The 14,092-nt window shown below is 42.1% G+C and overlaps 1 protein-coding gene across 1 annotated transcript in view; it reads right to left on the reverse strand.

The window, feature by feature from the left end:
- The window catches only part of GNAQ (G protein subunit alpha q), a 292,728-nt gene that overhangs the window by 249,766 nt on the left and 28,870 nt on the right, over positions 1 to 14,092 (reverse strand). The gene's annotated exons all lie outside the window — the stretch shown is intronic.

Genomic DNA, 14,092 nt, shown 5'->3' on the forward strand with positions numbered 1-14,092 from the left:
ATCTAACAATTAACCGATTTGGTAGCTTTGAGGAGAGTGTTGCGCTTCTGTGTTCAGCCTCCTGAGGTGGAAACGTTTCTTGGAATTTGATTCAGGTTCCTAGTTGAAGGCTGGGCCACATCTAAACCATCCCAGGCTGACGTCTTAAGAACCTACTGTTCACGCTGGTACAGAACGATTACATAGCCTCTGCAAAGTGTGACTACCATTAATGGTAGCATTTCATACACACTCACTGTGTTTGTCTATGTGCGTATGGAAAGTCTTTTCTACAGAACATTTTTAGCAAAGCTAATCACTATTCTCAAAAAGAATTTTATAAAAAGGAAACGATTCTGGTCTTCCCAAGGAGGCGTGGGCTCAAATTCCACTTCCGAGACACACAGTGTTTAAAAAAGAATAGGGGACCTTTTGACCGCTGAACACACACAAAACTGAATCCTCTTATCTAAGTGAGTAGGTCAAAGACTAATCAATTATGATAATGGCATTATGGGCTATGGAAACCCCACGGGAATTTTTCACACAGACTTACACCTTTTAATGGGATTGGCACAATATAAGTGATAGACATACGCAACATGGAGGAGAGGGAGACTACAGTCATGTCTTTGAATTATCGTACAGTCAAACATGAACCTTTTCTGAGAAATAATATGAATGTACTGAAAAGCTTTTGCAAAGGTATTTATAGCACCTTAACATTTCAAGGTAACAAAAATGCCATCAAATATTCATTGCACAATAGTGAAAAATGCATTTTCAGTAATGAATCCTCTGCCTGGATCCAGTGTTTGATTCTGCGGTTAAAAAAACAAAAGCCAGGGCTTCCCTGGTGGCGCAGTGGTTGAGAGTCCGCCTGCCGATGCAGGGGACACGGGTTCGTGCCCCGGTCCGGGAAGATCCCACATGCCGCGGAGCGGCTGGGCCCGTGAGCCACGGCCGCTGGGCCCGTGCGTCCGGAGCCCGTGCTCCGCGACGGGAGAGGCCACAACAGTGAGAGGCCCGCGTACCGTAAAAAAAAAAAAAAAACGAAAGCCAATGCCAATACAAGTATTACCAGGATAAATGTTTTTAGAAGAAGCCGCATAAAGAAAATACATAAACGGGTCTCTAACTGGTGCCTATATAATGTACCAGTGCTTGACTTCTTCAGATACTTACACTCCCCAGCACTCAGCTGTACTGATATAGAAAAGACTGAAGAAACTGTGCAAACACTTCCTACACAGAAACAGGCACTTCGTTGTTTTTAACTTAGTGTCTAGTTCTCTGTAATAGCATGATCTCGTGTACAGTAATAACACTCACGTGGTATATATTTACACAGTGCCCAACATCAACATCTGACTTTCACAGGGACTTCCTGGGTGGCGCAGCGGTTAAGAACTCCACGTTCCCAATGCAGGGGGCCCGGGTTTGATCCTGGTCAGGGAACTAGATCCCGCATTCATGCCACAGCTAAGAGTTTGCATGCCACAACTAAGGAGCCAGCGAGCCGCAACTAAGACCCGGCACAACCAAATAAATATTAAAAAAAAAAAAAATTAGACTTTCACAGAAAGGCTGCATCATTTTTTAAAGGTTCTCACATAAGAAGGCCGACGTATTAGTAGCTAGTTCATGCTGCCAAAAATCTGGTAAGGGATTGTGTGGATATGGCTCTCTTTACTCCCTTGAAAATTCCTGTCTGGGTAGCCCAGGTATATCTCTACCACCTTTGGTTCTCAGCCTGCTGGGAGACTCCCCCCACCCCCTTATCCAGACCCTGAGAGAACTGACGTGGCCTGGGGCCTCTCTAAAGGGCTGTTATTCAGTCCTCATGGTTGGTGGCTGTGCACTGTGCTTCTCCCTCTCGAGGCCCTTCTGCCTGGCTCTGGCTCATTGATGAGCGCCTGGCCCGTGCTCTTTTTCTTGCATCTTACGGAAACGCACCAGACGTACTAGCAACCCATGCAGGTAAAATCAGCCTCACTGGCACGTCTGGCCTTGGCTTTGGCCTCATCAGGAGGAGAATTTGGTGACTCCAATGACCACTCACTCTAGCCCACTCTCTTAGCAGAGCTCTTCTCCTGGGAAGCCACAGTCTGAGCTTACTGTGTCCTAGAGAAAGCCCACTCCCAGACACCTCAGGGACAGGAGGACTGACTCGGAGTCCTGCTGCCTTACCAGTCATTTTGCTCAGCACTGGGAGATACAGAACTAAAAGACCCAACCTTTTATCCAAAGACAATTTCCCGTCCCTCAAAAATCATACTGGATCATTACCGTACGTGCAAACAGAATTGAGGAGGAAAAGTTTAAAAACAACAGTTGACCACGTGGTGAGATAGCCCAGCAGGGTATCAACAGGAAGTGGCTGACTCTCAGGTGGGCTACTTGTAGAACTGTGATTATTATGAAGTGTCTTACAGAGCTGATGAGATAATTAACCAAGTCCTCAGAAAATATGAGATTCCTAAAAAGATAAGTTCGTTTTATTTTTATTTTCTTCAGAACCCTTTTATAAATTAACATGCCTTCACTGTCTTAACATATCTTTTTTTAAACATCATGAAAAAAATTCCCTTTATATAGCATCACTTCTCTACAAGTTGGCCCATGGAGAACAGGCAGGTAAATTATGAGATCTGCTCTGAAAAGAACTTGGGTCAAAATTTGAAAAGACCCAGCTGTGAGTAACATTTTAGATAATATTTATAAGTACAGGCTAGAGCCCTGGAGTGTACTTGTTTAAGCTTCTGATGCTCTCTGCCACACAGAATTACCACAATAATGTTCAAATGTGTGGGATGTAAGTCATGATAATTATATAGTCCTAAGGACTTGTGGGCACGGAGGTACAATGCTAACCCTAGGACCCTATTTGGATCCTAGGGTTTTGTATTCAGAAGCAGATAATACATGCAGGAATCTGCAGTTTTAGCAGAAGCAGCAGGGGGTTCTGGGGCAGGTGCTCTGATGTACGGGTTCCTTCCACACTTTGAGAAACTCTGCTTTGGAGGGCACAGAGCAGAGCCAGAGCAAGAAACTCCCTGATTTACTACTGGAATTGACAAAGGGACCAAGTTCTGGAGTCGATTGGGAAGCAATTCTCAAACATATTCAAGTATTTAAGAGCTGAGAGGAGAAGGCAGAGAATTACATAATTAACGAGAACTACCATTTGATGATCTCAACGCTATGGCAGAGAAATGGCAATTCTATGGCACGGACATAAAGCACTTACTCCGAAAAAAGAGTCTGTGGAGTTGTGGTTTGGTTTTCCTCCTGTGGAAACCCCTGTCACACTACATAATGGAGAAAGCTCAAGAATTAATCGTTAGCACTCATTTTTGCAGAAACTCCTATTCCACAGAGTAAAGGATAGTTGTGTGTCATTTACAACATACCATAATAAGTACATAATAAAGGGTTAGCCTTCACAGAGTGCAAAACGCTGGGTGTTGCTAGATTAGTGCAAGTAGAATTTTTTCCAACCAGCTGTCATTCGATCCAAATTTAAATGAACTTTGATCTTCTCAACAAGGCATGAACACGAAGACTTTTTCCCTATTCATTTATTTAGCTGAAGAGTTTAACTCTACACAAACCCTTTATTGGAAGGGCAAGGATACCTTACTGGTGCTGTTATTTCCCTGAATTTTCTAGCATTGCCATAGTTTAAAGTCCCACATCAGTATTTGCATATTCCTCGGCCATGTCACATAGCTGCTGCCACCACCGCCCTTTCCCTTGTCACATAGCTGCTGCCTAGATAGCCTGGTCACACGTGCTGTTTGCACACACACGCTCCATCCAACAGAAGCCTGTTGCTCTAAGCAACACTACTAGCCTCCTATAAACAGCCGTTCTCTTTCTAAGTAACCTTTGAATCTCACGGAACTTCCCGGCACTGTGTACTCTGTTACAGAGATTTGACATTCTAGGCTCACTGTGACTGTTGCTAGTGAAACAACAAAAAAATCTCTTTAAAGCTGGACTCTCACACCTACTCAAAGGTCAAAGCTTAAGTGTAAGTTTCTAGGAGAGCTCCACCCTGGCCCCTCCCACCATCACTCCCTCACTCTGTTTTTGTTCTTTCTCTCCAGAGTTTTGATCATGGTTTTTTAGTTAGTTATTTATGGGTATACCGGTTAAATATGTTTTCCCTACTTGTCTGGAAGCTCCATCGAGGACAGGGATCTTATATTGTTATCTATCATTGTATTCCTGGCACTTAGCACAGTTCCTGGTACATGGTCAAAGAAACAGTTTTTTAAATGATAGAAACTATTCAAGATACCAAAAGTGCAGAGGCTTCATCCGTCAAAGCCGGTGACCACCATCGCCATATGCATCTCCAGGCTGGTCTGGAATGACAAGGTCATTTGTTCTCCGTCCTCGCTGAACATGTTGGTTAGCCTGGCTTAGTGCTCTACTCTTTGCCTGTCATCTTGCTGCCGGGGTAGCAAAAACAATACTGCTTCCCTACGAAGTTCTGCCTTCATTTGGCTTATCACCTGCAAACAGCGCAATGCAAACTACAGAAATGTCAGTATTATCGTAAATGTGTCTCTAGGTCTGCAGAGTCACTGGCACGTGGAGCAAGTATCTGGGTGACTGTCGTCAAGACTTCTGAAATGGTTTAAGTCAGTTAATTTTTCTTGCCGTTGAGAATTACATCTAGGTCCTGTGCGTGGAGGAATATCAGAGTAAAATACACTGAGCAAAACCAGACACTCTGGGCTTCTCTGGTGGCGCAGTGGTTGAGAGTCCGCCTGCCGATGCAGGGGACACGGGTTTGTGCCCCGGTCCGGGAGGATCCCACACACCGCGGAGCGGCTGGGCCCGTGAGCCATGGCCGCTGAGCCTGTGCGTCCGGAGCCTGGGCTCCGCAAAGGGAGAGGCCACAACAGTGAGAGGCCCGCGTAACGCAAAAAAAGAAAAAAAAACAGACACTCTGATTCACTCTTGGTGAGAGAAAAGGACTAGATACCACCAACCTGATAGAAACATTTAAAGGAGGTTTTCCAATCAAGTAACGCCATGTTCTTGTGAGTATCTCTCAGCAGTGCACCTGCTTGATCACAGCCAGGGATCTGATCTACGGATGAATCGCCCAACTCGTTCAACTGGTCAACAATATTTACGAGGACTCCACGCTGTACTCCTCAGGCCCCATTCTCGGCACTGAGGGTCTAGCAATTCACAAAACAGACAAAACCTCTCGTAGGGAAAGAGGGACATCAGGCAAATCAGTGTACAGGATGTAAACTACTGAAAATTCCTAGGAAGAAAAGTCAGAAAAAGCAAGGATTAGGGGTTGCTATGGAGTGCTGGTGGTGAGGGAAGTCCTCATGGAGATGATGGAGGGAAAGCTTGAAAGAGAGGAGGGAATGAACTAGGCTGATTCCTGGTGGAGGAGCAGTGCAGGACAGACACACCTTGAAGCCAAGTCCTGGAAACGGAAAGGAGGCTGGTGGGTAGGGGAGGAGCAAGGAGGCCGGAGCAAGGAGCAGAGCCAAGGAAGAGAAGAGCAGGAGACGATGTGAGAGTGGGGGGGGGGGCAGGGACAGAGAAGGCAGAGGACCAGCAGGTCCTCCACGATGTTAACTTCCACTCAGGGTGGGACAGGAAGCCCCCAGATGGCTCTCAGCAGATCAGATATCGCTCAACAGGATAACTGATTCTCTGAGAATAAACTGGGAGGCAGGCAGGGCAAGAGAACTTCCTTTAATACCTGCCGCATTGGCAAGAGTATAGCTTTTGTTCTATGCTATGACTGAAAGGCATTTTCGAGCCTATGGATTAATCTGCTGAAGGATTTGAGCTAGCATCTTTCCATCGACAGAGAACAGAACTGCTGCTTTCTCATCTTTCTTCTTTTGAAGAAGTACGATATGTCAGAAACACGGCCTTCGGGGCCAGACAGACCTGGCTTCGAATCCCATCTGCTGTATTTGTAGGATGGGAAGCATGGGCCAAGTGATGCTTTCTCCCTTTAAGGAAAATAAATGATGAACATACCACCTATCAAGCATGGGGCCTGGAAGAGAATGCAAGTGATGAATAAAGGATGGCTGTGACCCATTAACCACTGCAGGAACAATGATCAGAGACCTCAAGGCTTTTTCAAAACCCCACATGCTGCAGAAAGTCTATGAAGACATAATGACACCCTCCTCATTTACTAATCTCAACTGCCAGACCCTCTTTGAAGTACAATACTAGAGACTTTTTCTAAAGCTAGTGCAAGTCTAAATACTTATACTTCATCAGGGTATTAATTCATGAGATCTAGCAAGAATGGCAGTGGTTATTCTAAAAAGACTGAAGATGAGTGACAGCTATGGAACTAACTCCATTATTCTTGGTGATGGAGATAAAATGATGTTCAATCCGAACCCTATGCCAGATGCTACATAAGAATTCCCGGATAACTGCTTGATTTGGGAAATTTTAAAAATTACATTCTTATTTTTTAGCAAAATGTATCTTCTCTTTACAAAAATAGACTGTTGGGCTTCCCTGGTGGCGCAGTGGTTGAGAGTCTGCCTACCGATGCAGGGGACACGGGTTCAAGTCCTGGTCCGGGAAGATCCCACATGCCGCAGAGCGGATGGGCCCGTGAGCCATGGCCGCTGAGCCTGCGCGTCCAGAGCCTGTGCTCCGCAACGGGAGAGGCCACAGCAGTGAGAGGCCCGCGTACCAAAAAAAAAAAAAAGACTTATTTTCTAAACAGTAACCTAGAAAACCAAAGGTTTCATTTGATAGACACATTTCATAACCTTTTCAAAAACTCCATTCTTTCCCATCATTTTCTGTTTACAAAGGCAGACACCTCTGGTTGCCTATCCAACATCCACTCCCCCTTGACCCTTGCCAGCAAAGCCCCAAGTGTGTGTGTGAGCGTCCATCCCTCCCTCACACACTTCAAATGATGGTGGGTGGCCCTGCCCTCAGTTCAGGTGTGAATTCTGAATCCCAAATGGGACCATGGTCTTCCTTGCAAGTGGAGTGAGCTGACCTTGCAAGGCAGGTCTGACTCTGAGACTCGGGGAAGGACTGAATACTTATCCTGGCAGTGGCTGTGCTGGAGGGACCTTGGGGAAGTTTACCTTGCTCCCAAGAAGTAACCGCCGAAAGCAAGAGACCTTTTCTGTCTCTAGTTTTGCTGCATCTGGATATGGCGCTGGAAGCCCCGTGGCCAGCCTGCTAAGCGCCTAAGAATCCCAGAGATGCCAGTGCTGGAGCCAGAGCCCCCAGCTGTGACATCTGGAGCCTCCCCTGCCTCTGGACTGCTCGTTACAAGAAAAAATTAATTTCCTCCTTGCTGAGGCCGATTAGAATCAGGTGTTTCTGCTACCAGCAGTCTGCTAAAACAGTGGTTTAATAAAGAATTACTAATTTTCTTTTAATCCAGTATTATTGCCGAAAATTCATCAGCAATGACATCACACTTGTACAAATGCATAAACAGATGACTTTTCCCCTCTTACTTATTTTTTATACGTGTAATGTGCATCTCCTTCTGAAAATCATTTTTAAGTCTCAAAAACGAATTGCATAAAGTCTGAGATTTTTCTTTTGTCTCCATTTTTATGAAACTTACATGTATTCTGGTTTGGTTATTTACAAAAAGCTAATGATAACTCTGTGCCCATATATGCTCATGGTATTCTGATAATTATAAGATTGGAAAGATTTACTACAACCTCTGAGTTGTGCTTTTATTCTGTAGGTATTCAGTGCCTCGTGGAATTACAGGGTTTTTGTGGAAAATTAGTCTCTTTTGAGCCTTTTCCTGAGTCCTTCCCAAAGGCATCAGACTTCTGACACTTTTCCCTGCATATTAGTGTCTCAAGAATCCCGTGGGGTATAGGCACGCGTGCACGTGTAGGTGTGTGTATACATACAAGGCACACGTGCATGCATCTAACATTATTAGAAGTTCTGTCCTTAGAGACAACAACTTAAGTATAAAAAGGAGTTGGAATCCAAAATTTTGCCTAATCATTTCACTAGATGACGGGCTTTCCTGCAAAATGGATTCACAGAAGTTGAGTGTGGTTACGGTATGCCAATAAACAGTGTTTCCTCCCTTTCATACACAAGGAGAAGATATTTATTTGCTTGCTTTCTTAGACACACATGACCCAAGAATGCATTCCTTGCATAACTCCATGTTGACCTTTCTTATACGTACAAAAGAAAATCTCCACTGGAGCCACTTATCTCAATGGCAAATGAATTTCCTTCAACATGTTCTTAATAGAGTCCTGTGAATTTCAGATCTCAAGGCAACTTAAGTATTTAAACTATAGGAATTGCTTTCAAGTATCCACAATAGAAAGTGCACAGAGTGAAACAAAAAAAATCTTGGCAACAAAACTGCTTGTACACTAGTTGGAGAATATTTGCCATTTACAGTTGACATATCACTTGCTTAGTCAGAGAACTCTTCACAGCAAAGTAGGTGGTTTTCAATGGAATGTGGACATACAGGTGGCTGCAGTGGCTCTTCAAGCTAACCTGGTCACTTCTAGAGAGGTACACCAAAAGTTCGCAGATGCCTGCTTTCTCTGTCTTTCAGTGATGTTTCTCACCACAGCAGAAAGAACATATTAAGGGTCAGAGACGACTGTAGAATTGAAATGAGCCGAAACACAGGAAAAGGCTTAAAGTCAGTCACATTCAACAGTAACCACCACAGTCCTTAGCAGGACCAGCACTCCAGCCAGCAGCAAGAGACAGAATCACTGTGACAACCAGCTTTTCAATTTCTATCTTCATATCTCCACTGCCCTGCTCATTACCTTTACAAGTCCTTTCAGAATCCCCTCCCTCCTGGTTTACCTCTCTCCTCACTTTTTTCTATCATTTTTCTCTGCAAAGTAGAACCCTGTAAGAAACACTTAAAACTGGCCAATTACTGTAATTTCCATGAGAAAGTTAAAGTTCTCTATTGCGCTTTTGGCATTTATGCCACACCCAAGTTAGCCATGGATTGGAAAGACTAAGGTCACCAAATACTGTATTGCCTTATGGGCATGAGTTTTATCCTAAAAAGGTAGAATGAGAGACACTAAAAAATTTTTTTTCCTTTTTTTAACGCTCTCAGACTTTTGAGTGACAGAAGGACAGGGATCTGGCCAAAGGCCTAAAGTATAAGAAAAATTTCTAGAAAATTAAGATGGAAATTTTTGATTCAAGAAACTTCTACAAGAGGAATGGAAATTATTTTGTCTCTATAACTTTTCAAAAGCTAGCAGATTTGAAACAAAAGAGGAAATAGATGTTAGTTGAAATTACATTTTATTAATTTTCTATTCTAAAAACATTTCTTATCCTCTAACAAAACACATTCCAATATTGCTACCTTAAATATCCAGCTATCTTAACGGCAATCTTACATATAAAACGTGGTGACTTCAGCTGCATTAGAAGCTCATTAAATTCAATGCAGGTCAACTTAATTTAGCTCTAAACATGCTCTAAAGGTCTACATGACAAAATTTATAGTTTGCCTTCTCTCTAATGGAGAAATATGCTTTGCTATCCAATTTTTTAATTAGTTGTCAGAAAATATTATTAATAGTTATATAGGTAGACTGTATCAACTATTACAGCATTAGTCTTTAGCAAAGCAAACCACAAAGGAATATAAACACATTATTGATTTTTGCATGTATTGATCTAATGAGGAAAAAAGTATACAAAAGTCAGGTAAATTTATTATTTATTGTAAGGTATTCATGTTTATAATATCACTTGAAACATTCCTTCAACAGAAAAAAGAAAAAATGATATTTCAAGACTAGTTTAGCTACATGGACACCTAACTGTAAAAGATCCTCTTGAAATGATTTATGTAAAATTAGTTTCTAAAATCATGTTTTAAAATAGTAAAGGATGAAAAACAACTATAACAAAATAATGAAGTAAGGAAACATTTATAATATTCCCTTAATGAAGCTGCTCTGTAAACTCAACTATGCTAAGTTGGTTTTAGACAGGGTATATCTGTAGTTATTTCTGAACACCAGGAACATGTCAATACTCTTTAAGGACTTAATTAGCCCTGTTATTCTGTTTGCTTCTCTTTATGATAAAAAGTCTACGAATATTTACTATCCCTTCAGAACTGAGTGGGACGCTTCATCCACCCTCCCTAACGGACTACCATCATCCGAGATGATGGCTGGCTTCCAGGACCCACTGTAACTCATTTTTCCCAACTCTTACTTCTATATGCAGTTACAACATATCTCCACCACTAACACCACTCAACAGTCAAGTCATCTCTTCCCTGAACTCAACATGAACCACAACTCCATTCTCATCTAGACTGAATTACCTCTATGTTTTCCTGCATTCGAGCTTGCTTTTACTTCCTTCCTCCTTTCCAAAATCATTTACTTACCTCCTATAAGGACTTTTATAAAACTCTACCTGAAAAATCCAGGGCATTCTCATATCATAAGTACATTTTTAAGTGGCTTCTTGGTTCTAGGTTTAAATGTGGACCACATACTACCAACCCTAGTTATGTAGTAACATGAAATTTCTCCTCCTCTTTCAAGGTAGCTATTCTAACATTTGAATGTTCTTATTAATTACAAGTGTCACTTGGTTTGGTAGGTCCCCACTAACTAAGAAAATCCATTTCAGACTTTAAATACATGAGAAATAAGGTCCTACTGAATTAAGTCACTGATAGATAGGGTTATGTTTGTTACAGCAGCTCATACTACTCTATTATAACGCTCTAAAATAAAAGTTAACAGTTTGGTAGTACCTACCTTATGCCAGACAAATTTAAGTACTCAATATATAAGAACTCATGATTTAATACTCACGGCAGTGACAGTACTATTTTATTTATTTATTTATTTTATTTATTTTTGCCTGTGTTGGGTCTTCGTTGCTGCGCGTGGGCTTTCTCTAGTTGCGGTGAGCGGGGGGCTACTCTTCATTGCGGTGTGCGGGCTTCTCAATGCGGTGGCTTCTCTTGTTGCAGAGCACGGGCTCTACGTGCACAGGCTTCAGCAGTTGTGGCTCGCGAGCACAGGCTCAGTAATTGTGGCACATGGGCTTAGTTGCTCCGCGGCATGTGGGATCTTCCTGGACCAGGGCTCGAACCCGTGTTCCCTGCATCGGCAGGTGGATTCTTAACCACTGCGCCACCAGGGAAGCCCAAGATAGTACTATTAATACCCCCATTTATAGATGAAGAAATTAGGACCCGAAGAACCCTTGCAGCCTGTCCAAAATGCTACAGCTGTTAAGTGGGAGATCCAGATGCAAACTCAGTTCTATGGCTGTAGTCCACACCTTAACTGTGTGAAGTGTTATGTTTTCCTCATAATTTTTACAATTCAAAGGAATATTAATGTGACCAACAATGCCCATCAATAGATGAATGGATAAAGATGTTGTATATACATACAATGGAGTATCACTCAGCCATAAAAAAGAATGAAATCTTGCCATCTGCAACAACATGGATGGACCTAGAGGGTATTACACTAAGTGCATAAGACAGACAATGACAAATACTGTATGATTTCACTTACATGTGGAATCTAAAAAAACAAAACGAATGAACAAACATAACAAAACAGAAACAGAGTTACAGATACAGAGAATAAACAGGTGGCTGCCAGAGAGGAGAGAGGTGGGGGAAGAAATAGGTGAGGGAGATTAAGAGGTATGCTTTCAGTTACAAAATAAATGAGTCACAGGTATGAAATGTACAGTGTGGGGAATATACTCAGTAACTATGTAATATCTCTGTATGGTGACAGATGGTAACTAGACTTACTGTAGTGATCATTTTGAAATGTATACAAATATCAAATCACTATGTTGTATAACAGGAACTAACATAGTTCTGTAGGTCAATTATACTTCAAAAGCAAACAAACAAACAAACAATCTCATAGAAAAAGAGATCAGATTTTTGATTACCACAGGCGGGGGCGGGGAGGGGGGAATTGGATGAAGGCAGTCAAAAGGTATAAACTTCCACTTTTAAGATAAATAAGTACTAGGGATGTAATGTACAACATGATAAATATAATTAACACTGCTGTATGGTATATATGAAAGTTGTTAAGACAACAAAACCCAACAGTTCTCATCACAAAGAAAAACATTTTTTTCTATTTCTTTAATTTTGTATCTGTATGAGATGAGGGATGGTCATTAAACTTATTGTGGTAATCATTTCATGATGCATGTAAGTCTAATCATTATGCTGTACACCTTAAACTTACACAGTGTAATCTGTCAATTATATCTCAATAAAACTGGAAAAAAATATGACCAATAATGGTACAATTGGGGTGAAGGATAAAGGTTGGGCGAAGGCATCACCAAGATATTTTCAGGGTATAAAATTAAGGTGGGAAGGTGGAAGCATAAGGATATCATTAACACAACATTCTTACATGAAGACCTAGTTATATGTCATGGGGAATTTTCATTTCTAGAATTAATTAGAGACTTCAGTTTCAAAAAAATGACAAGAGTTTGTTTTCATTTAGAAAATATGGTTTGATAAATTTAATTCCTTAGAAATAAAATAAAAACTAAGGAATTTATGTGACTAGTCTTTGCCATACTTTTTATTTGCATACAAAGAGAAGACTAAAGAATTTATTACTTATAAAGGAGGTGTCACCTTAGTCACATCTAACACACAATCAAGCATCCACATGAAACAGCATCCTTTAGAGGCGTAGAGCACAGTATAGGGCTTAAGAGGCTGCAGCTTGACAAGAGTCAGGACACAAGAGTTCCTCAATATGCACCAAAAAATACTCTGCTGTTCCCAGGCCTACCTCCTACCTCCTTCCCTTGAGTTAACTGGGACTTGCAGTGATTTAGGGCTTTCTTTTAATTTTATTCTATTTGTTGATAAGTTTACAACTTGAGAGAAAATGCACTGATTTCCACTGCACACATGACAACAAGCACAAATGCTGTCACTGAAGTCATCTGTACCCAGCTATTGGAAAAAAGCCATGGCCAAATAAAGATTTTAAGATTTCTTTTCTTTGCTTACCTACATAAAAGTTAATTTTGTAATCTTTCTATTCCACAAAAACAACCCAGACTCAAGACTATAATTTGTTCTCATCTCATTAAATTAGCAAATAAGCAGTGTTTTTTAGTCATTAACTATTCCTTTCTTCTATGGACGTAAGTGAGACATACAGCAACAGTGGCTGCATAGTAATAGTAACAACAGCCAACTTTTATTGAGTATTTACTACTGCTAAGCCCTGTACGAAACATTTAACACATTCACCTCATTTATTCTTTACAGCAATCGCTGTTATTATGCCCTATTTTACAGATGAGGCAACTGACACTTAGAAGGACAAAGTGACTCTTCTCCTTTATCACACAGGTAACAAATGTTGGAGTCAAGATTCAAACTCAGGCTGGGTGATGCTGGAGCCCCTACCTTTAGCTACCATACTCCATTCATCCTAAAAGATGGCTTGGGAGCTGTCTCATCAAAACAGGTGACAGTAAGACAGAGGGAACCTGTTTGGGTCTCCCCAAAGCCTCCAGATTATGCAGTCACTCTTTTCTATAAAATGTAAATCGAAAGGGCTTGAGCTCACCTCCCACATTCAACTAGCGTGCCCACCTTGGCCTTTCACGTCTCCAGAGGTTTTTGAGGGCTTAAGTGCTCTGTGACCTCCAGCTCCAATTTCCTGCTCCCACCAGATCCTCCGTCTCTGGGCTGCCTCTGGCCTTGCTGTGCTCTTCCCCCAGCAGGGCTTGGTGTCTCACCTCAACAGGTCACAGAGCTCAGTCCAGGATCCCCCTCCTGCGGTCAAGAGCTGCACCCAATTCCCCACACGAGGCCTCAAGCTGCCAAATCAATAAATGCATGACCTGATGGAGGAGGCTGCACCTCCAGGCTGGAACTGGCCTACATTCTCACTCGAGACCCAGATTCACACTGGAATCGTGCCAAGCCATTCATCACGGGCACCCCACGAGCAAGGGCCGTCCCCAGGCACCACCGCGTCTCATCCCAAAGGGCATCTCAAGAGGAGAGTTTGAAGAGGCTCGCATAAATGATCATTAG

This window comes from Delphinapterus leucas, chromosome 6, assembly GCF_059928025.1.
Source record: "Delphinapterus leucas isolate spDelLeu-1000000601 "Yukka" chromosome 6, BTC_Dleu_Yukka2, whole genome shotgun sequence".
Lineage (NCBI taxonomy): Eukaryota > Metazoa > Chordata > Mammalia > Artiodactyla > Monodontidae > Delphinapterus > Delphinapterus leucas.